The following is a 13,150-nucleotide window of genomic DNA, read 5'->3' as shown; positions in this document are numbered from 1 at the left end:
CAAAAAGTAAATTAAAAACAAAAAAGGTCTTGAGAGGAATGTAATTTTTCATCCAGGCATCCATTATCCAACTCACTAGATCCTAACTACAGGTTCACGGGGGGTCTGCTGGAGCCAATCCCAACCAACACAGGGCGCAAGGCAGGAAACAAACCCCGGGCAGGGTGCCAGCCCACCACAGGGCACACACACACACACACACACACACACACACACTTGGGACAATTTAGGATCGCCAGTGCACCTAACCTGCATGTCTTTGGACAGTGGGAGGAAACCCACACAGACACGGGGAGAACATCAATTTTATAAAATAGCAAAGCCATCTCTATTGATCATTTATGGAATGTCAGAGCTGAATTAAGCCAGTTCAGTCAGTTAACAATGATATTCTTCAAAGTGAAAAAAAAAATAGTGAAAAAAATTAGTAACTTTTTAACCTTGGTTTTAGTAAAACGTGCACTGCAAGCACTTTACCAATATCACCACTTGAGGGCGTCAAATGCCAAGCTGTTTTTGTTCAGCCCAAAAAAAGACTTTTTTTTTAAATACAAACGTTTAACATAAACATATTAAACATAAACAAAACAACATTTATTTATTTTATAACCACTCTCAATTCAAATCAGTAATGATAGTTTTAAGATGTTAAACAAAATGCATATCCTGTAAGAAAACAAACTTTGTGCCCTTAGACTCTGCTGCCACCTTTAATTCCAAAAATGCTTTCAGAAATATGAGTTACGTATAACCCCACAGCCCAAAACCAATTATATTTATTTAAAGAGAAATTTTTAAACTTCTCTTGTAAAAAATTGTGTGATCCAGTGCTTCCCTCCCTATTATCCAAAATTGGGATTATAATAAGATAATATCTTTCCTTTCTAGCTTGTCTGGACAGTGCTTTCATCAAAGAACAGGCAAACAGATTATGGAAACTTCTGGTATGTATAGCATTTTTTTTATTTAACGAATATACAGTGTCTCCATGTAGATGTACATACGTATGTATGTGTAGTCAGGCAATTTGGTGCTCTAGTTTAATAGTTTGAACCCATGTTAAACCTGCAAAAAAGGTACTTTTTTCTTTTTATTGAACTAGTTGTTGTGCAGCTATTGTGTGGCACACTTTAGTGTAAAAATCCATCAGAAGACAATGTTTTAATAGGCTTTTTGCTTACTCGTATTTTCTCAGCTATTAATGAAGCTTTAATAATATTAACATATAACGCTTTTTTATACTAGGATAGGCAATTATGTAAAGTATTAAATGAAAATCTGTATGCATGGCAATAATCTCCTCCTCCCAGGATTATTTCTTACTCATAAAAGAGGGGCTTTTGCTCCATGGGTATCCTTAGAGCTATGCTGTTAGGCAACCTATGTTTTTCAAAGGGCTGCCTTTGGCAAGTTAACCAAATGGAAAGTGCCACACAAAGACTCACTCAAAATAGGCTTCTCAAAGGATTCCAACAAAAATAAAGAAAACCTTGTCCAGAGGAGGGGTACCAGAACCATAATATTAGACTGGCGTGTATTGGTTAGTGTTACGCACACAGTCTCCCACATTTTAGCGAAAAGTGCACTCTAAAAAAACTGATGTCATTTTACAAGTATTTTTCACAGTAAAAGTACTGTTGTATTAGTTTATGGTATTTTAAGTGCAATTCTTTCTAGGAAATAACTTAAATTTAAGCATGTTTTTACAATAAATTACTTGGGGTCGAAAATGCAGGGCATTCTGATGTTTTGTAGAAAATAAATAGGTTTGGAGTAAAACCTGTCCCAAACCTTCATCACAAAAGGCAACCTTTCTTTATCTCCTTGACAACATTTTTTTTTTAGCACTGAATCTGGTTTGACAATTTTCCATACAACAATAAACTAATAAATACCCTTTGACTCCAGATTAATTTTTTTCAACAATATGCACCTGAAGAAAAACAGGTTTGCATGGGTTGACATATACGGTATAATGCAATTTTTTAGGACTTTTTCTACTTTATCAGTTTTTTTTTTTCTTGGCAGAGAATTCCATGTTTGATTAAAGATGGTTTGCATGTAGAAATGCTCCTTTTGGGGTAAAGGTACAAATGGTTCCCAAGAATCTCCATAACTTTTGGTCAGAAGGAAAGTGGAAAATGGATAGCACACTTTTTCCCTAGTTGCTGCAGGTTTTTTGTGGTTGTGGAAAATGAATTGTTTTCAATAAATTGTCAAACCTATAGAACGCCCTACATCACTAACATAACCTTTTCCTCACAAAAAGTGAATAGATTAATGACTCTTGTAAAAACAATTTTCATTTTGCTTTTAGCTTTAGTTTAACAATTGAAATGTGTTCTGCATATGTATGTGTGTAATGATTTAATGTTAATAATTATGCTTTTTTTTACAGAATTAATTTTCCTGTAATGAATCCTGCTAAATTTATGGCAAGATTTTTAAACTGATTTTTAAGAATTGATTTTACAGTAAATTACTGGTACTGTGCTGGTGTTTACAGTAGTTTACTGTCATCTATACACTAGTGTAATACTGTGAGAACAATAACTTACTGTTATTTCCATGTACAGTTTCTAACTATATGTACAGTACTTAATGTCAACTCTGCTGCCATTAGTTTACTGTAATATATAGATTGACATTTTTTAATGTGTGGATGTAGATTTGATGAGATTTCCTGTACCAGAACACAGTGTAATTCTGTCTCTTACAAATTGCAGTATTTTCAAAAGGTTGAACAGAAAGCTTACAACTTGTTTACTCTCTTATAGGGAGTATTTAATCTTCTAAGTGTCTGTGTCATCCATGTTAAAAGATACAAACTTAATCTGCAATTCTACTGGGAGACATCAGTACTCCAGTGTGGAATTGTAAGAGACACATGCAGGGAATCCTAATGATGCATTGTGATTGGTATTTCATGCTACCTATGGATTTTTCGATAATGAGCACCATGCTAAAAAAAACAAGATTTCTCAAAGGTGTACATAGTATCAATGTGTGTGTGTGTCTGTGTAATTTCTGAGGATGTATGCATATAGAAACTCAGGTAAAGGAACACAAACTGTCAGTTGATCACAGTTTTGTGATATGGCTTACATGACAAAGAGCTAGCTAGTATTGAAATTTTAGTTAACATTTTCAGTTAAACTGTAAAAATGATCATATATTAATATAAATATATCTTGTATTAAGTTGTAAAAATCATATTTTAACTGATAATATTAACTATAAATTCTATATACAGTGGGTACGGAAATTATTCAGACCCCCTTCAATTTTTCACTCTGTTATATTGCAGCCATTTGCTAAAATCATTTAAATTAATTTTTTCCCTCATTAATGTACACACAGCACCCCATATTGACAGACAAAAAAAAAATTTTTGAAATTGTTGCAGATTTATTAAAAAAGAAAAACTGAAATATCACATGGTCCTAAGTATTCAGACCCTTTGAACCCTCAGTATTTAGTAGAAGCACCCTTTTGAGCTAATACAGCCATGAGTCTTCTTGGGAAAGATGCAACAAGTTTTTTCACACCTGGATTTGGGGATCCTCTGCCATTCCTCCTTGCAGATCCTCTCCAGTTCTGTCAGGTTGGATGGTAAACGTTGGTGGACAGCCATTTTAGGTCTCTCCAGAGATGCTCAATTGGGTTTAAGTCAGGGCTCTGGCTGGGCCATTCAAGAACAGTCACAGAGTTGTTGTGAAGCCACTCCTTCGTTATTTTAGCTGTGTGCTTAGGGTCATTGTCTTGTTGGAAGGTAAACCTTCGGCCCAGTCTGAGGTCCTTAGCACTCTGGAGAAGGTTTTTGTCCAGGATATCCCTGTACTTGGCCGCATTCATCTTTCCCTCGATTGCAACCAGTCGTCCTGTCCCTGCAGCTGAAAAACACCCCCACAGCATGATGCTGCCACCGCCATGCTTCACTGTGGGGACTGTATTGGACAAGTGATGAGCAGTGCCTGGTTGTCTCCACACATACCGCTTAGAATTAAGGCCATAAAGTTCTATCTTGGTCTCATCAGACCAGAGAATCTTATTTCTCACCATCTCAGAGTCCTTCAGGTGTCTTTTATCAAACTCCATGCGGGCTGTCATGTGTCTTGCCTCTCCTCAGTGTGTGGAGAATGTCAATATGGGGTGCTGTGTGTACATTAATTAAGGAAAAAATGAATTTAAATGATTTTAGCAAATGGCTGCAATATAACAAAGAGTGAAAAATTGAAAGGGGGTCTGAATACTTTCCGTACCCACTGTATATCCCCCAATTCCTAAAGTACAACAATAATTTGAACTCAAGATGACAGTAGGAGTGCCAGCTTTCAACATCCTGTGTGCCCTTGAACCCAGGACTGCTTAATCTTCAATAACAGTCTTATCACCCACCATTGTATTGTTGCTTTTAAATACAGTAAGTTATGGAAACATTTATTTTCCTTTTAGATTTTAATATTTGTGTTCATCTGCTGATATGTATGGTCTGCTTAAACATTGCAGTTTACCCTTGGGATCAATAAAGTACTTTCTAGCAGTTAATATATCTATTTAAATTTTAACTTGAAAAAATAAATCTGACAACTCCCTGGCTTTTGGAATATATATGTGTATATGATTGACATTTAAATATAAAAACACTTCTGATCAAATTGCATTTAACTGCATGTGTTCTGTTGCAGTTACTTTACCTGCAGACTTTGTCCACTATTTTTTTTCCACACAACATGAATTTTACTTACCTACCGTATGTTCAGCGTGATGTTGGCTGAACTTATAAATGAATATAGTTGGCTAGTGCAGATTCATGCCTGTTTCAGCTCATCCATATCTGTTTGACAGTTTGAATGAAATAGTTATAATTCAATTTAAAGGGGACTAAATAGAAGAATATATTAAGTCCGTACTCAAGAATCTGGCAAATGTTTGTATATACTGTAACACACAATAATTCATTTTTTTCTGAACTTAGGTGGTAAGGTATTGATTTTATTTCTGTTGAAGATAAAAACTGAAAGACTAATACCCTAGCCACGCATTCCCTACACAAGCAGCTCTACAGCAGAATGGTAAAGATTTGATCAGAACCACTTATTTTTACAAAAGGTTGATATTTCACTGTCTTTTTGAGTGTAGATTTTAATTGTAGGATACCAATTATTAATTTTTGATATTCATGGTTTCATTCTATCATGGATTGCAGAGTTGCAACTACAAAATGAGATTACAATTATTGAGGGTGGAACACAACACAATTACTAAATTTAGAACTTATTGGTTCTTATATATAGACTGTGTGATGGAACACTAATCAACACTGATACCTTACAGCAGGGGTGCACAATGCGTCGTGTTGCATTCCAAAAAATTTTTTTTAATGTTAGTCTATCATATATTCTCCCTATGGAATTTGCCATTTGATTGACATATAGGGCGGCCAGTCTGAGATCTCGTCTTCTAACACACTGGTCATCCCGCACACACGATCAAACGCGCGAGCTACTGCAAAACTCAGGCTGTGCTCTAGTTAACCTTCCAATTTATATTGACTTAAGAAGGGATTAAAAAAAAAAATGTTTGGGCAGGGTATGGGGTGGATATGGAATTGGAAGAGGATTTTTTCTCTCACAATGTCACAATCGAAGTCTGATCTGTCAATCTATTATTGCTATTCCAAAGAAGGAAAATGTGGAGAGGCACTTTCGAACTGTTCATAAAAACTACGAAACTGACTTCCTTCCGAAAAGCGATCTGAGAAAGAGAAAGGAGAGGGAACTAAAATCGCAGTTAATCAGACAGCCGTGATTTTTAACTCGGCTGAATTCAAAAGCTCCTTGACTGCATTATTAAGTTCTACTTATTTAGGCGAATTAGCCTTTTCCCAGATGGAGATTATTAAATTGAAATGCTGTAGTGACCATAAATGTAGTAAATTGTTATTGTGCCATAAAGGTTATTCAGTCATGCAAGGTACAACAACATATATTTTATTTATAAAGCTCAGTGTGTAGATGTTACCGCTAAAGCTCGAAAGCCGTTAATGTGCACATTACCTAGCTAATCTGCAGATTAACTGATTTGCTCCTTTAACGTGCGGAATCAACAGTTTTACGCATTTTACCTAGGTAATGTGCACATTAATGGCTTCAGTATCGTTAAACTTCAAAAGTTTGTTTCCCTCATTTCCTTTCCCTACTCCTTCCCCCTCTCCCTCCACTTTTAGTTTGGTTTCGCCAGCGTCTTGTCGTCGCCGGTTGTTTTGATTTCTCACTAGCAAAATACCTGCGCTTTGCAGCGGCGAAGTACTGCCTTAAAATTTTTATTAAGAAGAAAATTAAACCTTTTTAAACTGAGAGAAAATATACCAATAATTATTTGTTAAGGATCTTTTTGTATACCACATTGTCAGTTCGGCCCTCCGGTTGTAATATGACCAAGCTGTGCGCCGAGTTTACTCTTGAGCATGCAAGTACAGTTGGCCATGTGAACAGTAATCTTGTTTCAAATCTCACAGCTTGGATTGCTGCTGTCATAATCGGTTTGAGTTTCATGGTTTGTTTCAATTACGACAGTATTTGCAGGACTTGTGTTGAAATGACATTTGGCATCTGGCAAGCGTTGTACGCACACAACCAGTTTCATCGATAACTTCACATCCAGCTTTTGAGAGTTTTAACATTCATAAACATCAAAGTGTCCACTACTGAAATCGTCACCTGTGAATCTAAGATGTTTAAGAGGCATAGGCAGTTGTCGAAAGGTGTAAAATATTTGGCCATTTCGGTACACTTGAAAGCGACAACCGAACAATTCATTGGCAGCCATTAACTCACATGCAGAACCATAGGTGAAGGGCTTAAGTATCTCACTCTTATAGTGCTCCTGTGTAGTATAATTATCTCCTGTACGGTCATCAGTCCACACCTTGAACCTGTCCCAGTCATTCAATACATAAGACACAATGTTCCTCCAGATATCAAGAGTGAGCCTGATATTGCCGTGTAATATGTAACAAAGAGAATGGAAAAGGCAGGTGCCATCTCCGGGCATGGAAACCACTCGGTAAGTGACAGTTCTGTCATCGATGGTGATCACCTCGATAGACATGTTAATGGGGGTACGGTTGGAATGATAAAGGAAATGGGTACCTGAACAATGTAAAGTAAGTCTAAAATACCTAAACAATAACTATAATCGTAATAAACGAGCAATAAAACAGCGGAGAAGCCGTGCATTAAATAAAAAGGCTGTCGTTATCAGCTGGGAGTAAATCCCGTGGCGAAGCAAGGAAGGGAATGTAGAGACCGAAGCGACGGACGGCCTTATATAGGCAGGCAGCCAACAACGTGGGAGGCGTTGGAATGGGGGACCCAACGCTGCCTCACACGGTGACCGAGTTGCAGGCTATGGACGTATATATGTACGTAAGTAGGATTCAGTTAGCGTTGGGAACCTGCGTATCAAATTTCTTAAAGATGGGCCCATAAGTAACAAAGACCGTTGAAAAGTTCAATATGGCAGCTGACAGTGGCGTCATACCACCGAAATAATAACAGACATTGGTTTCGGTTAGCGCAGGGAAGCTGCCTACCAAATTTCATGAAGATGGGGCCATAAATAAGAAAGTTCAACATGGCGGAAGTTGTCGACCGTTATGACCGTCACATATACAATTTCAAAATAAAACCTGCTTAACTTTTGTAAGTAAGCTGTAAGAAATGAGCCTGCCAAATTTCAGCCTTCTACCTACACGAGAAGTTGGAGAATTAGTGATGAGTGAGTCAGTCAGTCAGTGAGGGCTTTGCCTTTTATTAGTATAGATAATTTGCGTCGGCTGCCAGTGCGTAGCATAGCTAATTCTGTTTTCAAATTCGTTTCTGCCTGTTAGCGCGTGAATTTGTGTCTTGATTTCTTTTAAAGCAGATAAATGTAACTCCTAGTATGCAAGCAAGCACCGAATTGGTGAGTAAAATTAAGAAAAGATTCTTCGCAAACCTCTTTAGCGAAGATTCAAAATATAATAGTGTTTTAATGACAAAACGAAAGTATGATTCCATAATTGAAGATGTAAAGCGAATAAAAGTTTCCAAGAAGAAAGAATCATCTCGAGATTATTGAATAATTCAAAGGTATGATGTGTTGACTGTACAAGACTGTGAAAAACTCATTGAGCCATTGTCAGATGCGCAAGAAAGTGTGAAAAAGTTTGTCCATGCCGAAGAATTGTTTGACATATTGTATTCTACTCATTTGTCAATTGGCCACGGTGGAAGAGACAGAATGAACAAGCAATTAAATACACTTTATAAAAACATAACCCAAGCCCAAATAAAAATGTTTTTGGATTTATGCGAACATTTGTCAACAAAAACAAAAAAGTGCGAAAAAAGGGATTGTTGTAAAGCTGATTATTTCATCGCATTTCAATAGCAGATGCCAGGTGGATCTCATCGATTACCAATCTCAACCAGATGGAAAGTTTAAGTTTCTTCTCGTATACCAAGACCACTTAACAAAATTTGTTGTATTGAAGCCGCTTACATCAAAACGGGCGGATGAAGTCTCCGATAACTTGCTTGATATTTTTCTCCTTTTTGGCGCTCCCAGTATTTTGCATTCTGATAACGGACGCAAATTTTGTAATATAATCATAGAATGTGTAAACACAGTTGTGGCTAGAAATCAAAATGGTTAATGGCAAACCTAGACACGGCCAAAGTCAAGGAAGTGTAGAACGAGCGAATCAAGACCTTGAAAACATGCTCACTACTTGGATGGCTGATAACCAAACTAACAAGTGGAGTGAGGGTGTACAATTTGTACAATTCATGAAGAATCGTGGCTATCATTCTGCAATTAAAAGAAGTCCATACGAAGCCATGTTCGGTTGTCCCTCAAAAGTGGGATTGTCTTCTTCTATTATACCACAAAGTGTATTGCATTCGATAAATACTGAAGAAGACCTTGAAAAATTAGAAGATTCACAAGAGACTGTGATTATGGAATCACAGTCAAATGTTACTCAAGAGGACATTCCATTATCCCCTGCTTCTACAGAATCACCTATAGAAATACAAGAATATCGATAGTATATTGTTTGAGGATACAGTTATGAGGAATGTTCAGTTACCCTGCACCTCCAAGGAATCACCTCTGCATGTTGAAGAAGTCATCACTGAGTTACCCTCAACTTCAGCAGAATCGCCATCACAGTTTCGTACAGAGCCTGTAAAGAGGACTATGCATGGTCTGTATGGTTTGCTCAAAAGCAGCATCAGGTGCTCACAAGTGTAAATCGTGTGATATGTTTGTTCACGTAATTTGTGGTGAAATAGATCCTAAAGAGGTGATGAAGCCAAGAAAGGCAAGCAAAGAAAATGTTATCAGTTTCTAATGCAAAGCACCCAAATATCGATGAAGGTGTCACTGTGAGAATTAAAGTACCCGAAGTAGACAGAGCAAAAACTGATGCCCGCTCGATTTTAGCTGTGGTTCTTAGTAAAACAGAGGATGGCTTTTATAAACGTGGTACTAAAACGGGTATTTTAAAACAATTGTGTGCAAAATCTGAATTCAGTGTTTGCAAAGAGAGATTTTTAACGAAAGAAGATGTCCCCGCTATCTTTACGTCAAACAGCAATAAAACAATCCCTTACTGGGCAGGGTTTCAGAAAATGTGACTGCAAATCTAAATGTACCACAAATAGGTGTGCTTGTCGCAAAAAAACAATTGCTATGTAATTCAAAAGGTCAGCAATCTTTGGATTGCATTAATAAGTAAGCATAATTTTATCACATGTTTTGCTAATTCATTTCCTTAATTGTAATAATATTTTAAACCGTTTGATTCTTTATATTATAGTTTTTTAATTGGTTGATGATTGATTCTATCAACTAATTTGTTGAATGTTTGATTGTATTAACTTGATTATTTAGATATTGAAAAATAAATAAATAACATTATGTTAATTTAAGCGTTCAGAAACGTTGCTGTTGTTCCAGCAAAGATCTTATTTTCACTTTAACTAGTGCCTAGTAGGTAATGTGCAGATTATCTAGGTAATTCAAAGCAAATACCTAGTTTCATTAAAAAAAGCAGTGTGGTGAACATTACTTTTAAAAGTAACTGTTACATTATTCAATACTTTCAAAAATGTAACTAAATGTGTTATATATTATAAAATTTAAAATGTTACAAATGATGCTTTACTTGTTACCTTTTTTTCTTTTGTTTCAAAAACTGCACATTTGAGTGGTCAGCATTTGTTATTAAACCCTAAGCCCATATATGAACCTTCATGAAACTTACCAGAAACCAAGCCGAACATAATAATATTCTTGTTTGATAAATAGTTTTATTCCTTCATGTGCTGTGAAGTAAATAACACTTATCATCTTTTATATTCATAACCTCAGCCCCCAAACATTCGATGTATGGGCTCTGTCTAGCTTTTGCGTCACCCGATCACACGGTTTCAACATATCTATTGGTTGTTTCTTTAACATACACTGGGGATTGATTGGTATTAACAACAGCCTCCAGAGAAACTATTTAGAAAATACTTTAGGTAGCAGATGTTAAGTTAATGTTTACAAATAAAAGTAACTAAGAATGATGAGAAGTCAAGTCCATGTATCAAAAGTAATGATAGGAATATCTATTCTAATAAAAGGCAAAGTCCTCACTCACTAACTGACTGACTGACTCATCACTAATTCTCCAACTTCCCATGTAGGTAGAAGGCTGAAATTTGACATGCTCATTCCTTACAGCTTACTTACAAAAGATAAGCAGGTTTCATTTCGAAATTCTACACGTAACGGTCATAATGGTCAACAACATCCGCCATGTTGAACTTTCTTATTTATGGCCCCATCTTCACGAAATTTGGTAGGCTGCTTCCCTGCGCTTACCGAAACCGATGTACATACTTATTTCGGTGGTATGACGCCACTGTCGGCTGCCATATTGAACTTTTCAATGGTCTTTGTTACTTATGGGGCCATTCTTCAAGAAATTTGGTATGCTAACCGAATCCTACTTACGTACATATATACATCCATAGCCTGCAGTTCGGTAACTGTGTGTGGCGGCGTTGTTGGCTGCCTGCCTATATAAGGCCGTCCGTTGCTTCACTCTCTACATTCCCTTCCTTGCTTCAGGATTCACGTCTCCCTGCTGATAACTACAGCCTTTATATTTAATCCACGGCTTCTCCGCTATTTTATTGTTCATTTATTACGATTATAGTTATTGTGTAGGTATTTTAAACTTACTTTACATTGTTCAGGTACCCATTTCCTTTATCATTCCAACCGTACCCCCATTAACATGTCTATCGAGGTGATCACCATTGATCAAAGAACTGTCACTTACCGAGTGGTTTTCATGCCCGGAGATGGCACCTGCCTTTTCCATTCTCTTTGTTACATATTGCACGGCCATATCAGGCTCACTCTTGATATCCGGAAAAAACATTGTGTCTTATGTATTGAATGACTGGGACAGGTTCAAGGTGTGGACTGATGACCGTACAGGAGATAATTATACTACACAGGAGCACTATAAGAGTGAGATACTTAAGCCCTTCACCTATGGCTCTGCATGTGAGTTGATGGCTGCCGCTGAATTGTTCGGTTGTCGCTTTCAAGTGTACCGAAATGGCCAAATATTTTACACCTTTGGACAACCACCTATGCCTCTTAAACATCTTAGATTCACAGGTGACGATTTGAGTAGTGGACACTTTGATGTTTATGAATGTTTAAACTCTCAAAAGCTGGATGAGAAGTTATCGATGAAACCGGTTATATACTTACAACGCTTGCCAGATGCCAAATGTCTTTTCAACACAAGTCCTACAAATACTGTCGTAATTGAAACAAACCATGAAACTCAAACTGATTATGACAGCAGCAATTCAAGCTGTGAGATTTGAGGCAAGATTACTGTTCACATGACTGCTACTGTACGTTGCATGCTCAAGAGTAATCTCAGCGCACAGCTTGGTCATATTACAACCGGAGGGCCGAACTGACAACGTGGCATACAAAGAGATCCTTAACAAATAATTATTGGTATATTTTCCCTCAGTTTAAAAAGGTTTAATTTTCTTCTTAATAAAAATTTTAAGGCAGTACTTTGCCGCTGCGAAGCGCGGGTATTTTGCTAGTATACAATAAACAATATAGAACATTTTTATCAGCAAAAGAAAAGAAAAATTATTTAAAAAGACTTTGAATTCCTTCTGTTAAGAAATACATTGAAATGAAAACGACTTGCCAGAAACTAATCTGAAATCTCTGGTAACTAATAATAATACTGCACACTTTCGGGATTCACACACAAGAATGGATGCCTTCAGTTGCATTAAACCCACCCAAATTTCTGGTGGTGTCACATTGCTTAGTTCCTTATAGGTTATAAAAACAATTTAGCTGCAATAACATAAGGGGCAGCAATGTCTCGTTTTTGCTTTTAACACACAAAAGGGTGCTGTGAAAGACAAACCTAACAACCCAAAAAAAAAAAAGATTCTAACGTGTAGAGTCAATTAGAATAAAGGATCATTGCATCCATCATTATACCAATGTTGTGTTCTAGCCTTTAAATCGGTTTTGTAAGCATGGGAAATGTCATCAGAACAAAATCTTTCCTCCACATCAATAATTTAAAAAAGAAGAGTACTGTAATTTCCATTTGAAACTAAACTTTAGCTTATTGCTTAATGACTTGCTTCTTCAGATATGCATAATTGCCTCCCGGTTACATCTTTGCAGTCTTGTATACAAATGTATAGAATTTTGTATGAAAGTCTACAATGAAGCAGAGGTGCAGGCCAAAAAAAACCCCACAAAAAAACACATGAGCAAAGAAAAAAAAGCAGATAAAAAGAAAACTACAAGCCTTCACTGTAGCAGGGAGAGACCCAGCTTTTATCCCAGTCAAATTAGAAATCACGTGTGCATAATACAGTTTGTATATTTCATCATTTGGAAGACTGGCAGGTTAACTAACTTGTGTGCTTGTCAGGAAAGGGAGTGTAATGGCAACCTTATAGATTCCTAATTTATGGGCTTGGCTTCACTGCCAAAACCTAATACTCTGTATTTAAGGTACTGGAATGCCTGAAACTTTATTACT

The 13,150-nt window shown here is 36.7% G+C and overlaps 1 protein-coding gene across 1 annotated transcript in view; it reads left to right on the top strand.

Annotated features, from left to right (window-relative positions):
* The window catches only part of LOC120540752 (trichoplein, keratin filament binding), a 46,586-nt gene that overhangs the window by 7,357 nt on the left and 26,079 nt on the right, over positions 1–13,150 (top strand). The window contains exon 2 of the mRNA XM_039771792.1: positions 889–944. The gene's annotated coding sequence lies outside the window, so the exon portion shown is untranslated. The remainder of the gene's footprint in view (positions 1–888; positions 945–13,150) is intronic.

This window comes from Polypterus senegalus, chromosome 12 (assembly GCF_016835505.1).
Source record: "Polypterus senegalus isolate Bchr_013 chromosome 12, ASM1683550v1, whole genome shotgun sequence".
Classification (NCBI taxonomy): domain Eukaryota; kingdom Metazoa; phylum Chordata; class Cladistia; order Polypteriformes; family Polypteridae; genus Polypterus; species Polypterus senegalus.
Note: the sequence above shows the minus strand (reverse complement) of the source record. Positions and strands in the feature narration are given on the sequence as shown.